General features: G+C 43.1%; 1 protein-coding gene and 1 long non-coding RNA gene across 3 annotated transcripts in view; one reads left to right on the top strand and one right to left on the bottom strand.

The window, feature by feature from the left end:
* Window positions 1-1,145, bottom strand: part of LOC109469772 — a 33,395-nt gene that overhangs the window by 24,302 nt on the left and 7,948 nt on the right. The window lies entirely within an intron of this gene.
* Window positions 789-1,145, top strand: part of LOC109469773 — an 850-nt gene continuing 493 nt past the window's right edge. The window contains exon 1 of the long non-coding RNA XR_002140215.1: window positions 789-1,076. This is a non-coding gene — a long non-coding RNA (uncharacterized LOC109469773). The remainder of the gene's footprint in view (window positions 1,077-1,145) is intronic.

Below are 1,145 nucleotides of genomic sequence, written 5' to 3'. Positions count from 1 at the left end.
TTTATGGATGACATCCGCGCGCGCATTGGTTTTTGCTTGTTCTCCAAAAAAAAAATACATGTCTTTTGAGGCTTCACAAAACTCCGGAACTCGGCTGGAACTCGGTACAGACTGCCGACTCATGAATGCCGCAAAAGGGCGGCTTATCGTAAAACTTCTTTTGTACTACCGCAAAACGTAAATTTTGTCGTAAATGAACCCTTTGCACATGCGTACTAGCTACACTAACAATGTAGAGCGCGAAGTTTGCAAGAGATGGCGGGGCAGCGTCGTCCTCAAAGTACGTCAAACTGGAGGCGTTGTTGTCGACTGGTATGCCATCGACATTGGCGAGGGGGATGTAACGTTTGCCCAGCTTTACGAGCGACTCGTGGCAGCCAGCGAGTATCGCCCGGACAGACGTCCTTTCCAGAGCGGCCACCACACGTTTCTATTGCAACGATGAGAGAAATGGGAGCTGTGTTGAGGTGGCCTTTAAAGTGGGTCAGGCCACTTCTTAGTGCAGTTCGGCTGTTTGTCCGTATTGTTGTTGACGAAAACTGCAACAACTAAAGCCAAAGATTGTCAGCAGAAGTCAGCTTTTTGAGGTAAGTAATAGTTCTAGTTATTTTTTTGTTTGTTTTGTTTTTCTGATTTCGATCCAGTATCCGTTGCAAAATTTATGGGGAGGGGCGCGTACACGTGTTATGATACAGACAAAATAAAGTTGTCAATGATTTACAGTAGTTTTATGTAGATTATGATATTGTAGTCATATGGCAAATTTCCAACAAGATGCATTTCTTCATGCAAGTTTTTTGTTAATTTTCTGTTGGGTGTTTTTTTTAATAGTGAGCTATTGCAAAAATTATTTCACAAAATTTCCTATTTGAAAAATGATTTTTATTTCTCTGTTTCACATCCGTTTTGTGCAGGGCTCTTTCATGTAGTGCACCAGTGGAGGTGTACTCTGCGCGAGTCAAGTCTAGGGCACTGGCCATTCTGCCACTGGTATGCTGGCAGTGTGGGGAAACAGACACGCTTCCCATCCCTCCAGAGAAACTGCAGTGTTTCAGAGCATTCATCCAGTGTGCCAGGTGGGTTAAATATTATTGTGTACCTCATGTTTTAATTGTATATTCATTCTCACCCGCATTAGTAATGTT

The sequence above is a fragment of the Branchiostoma belcheri genome, unplaced genomic scaffold, assembly GCF_001625305.1.
Source record: "Branchiostoma belcheri isolate BF01 breed outbred unplaced genomic scaffold, Haploidv18h27 scaffold21, whole genome shotgun sequence".
NCBI lineage: Eukaryota > Metazoa > Chordata > Leptocardii > Amphioxiformes > Branchiostomatidae > Branchiostoma > Branchiostoma belcheri.
The sequence above is the reverse complement of the archived record's forward strand: the minus strand, read 5'-3'. Positions and strand labels throughout refer to the sequence as shown.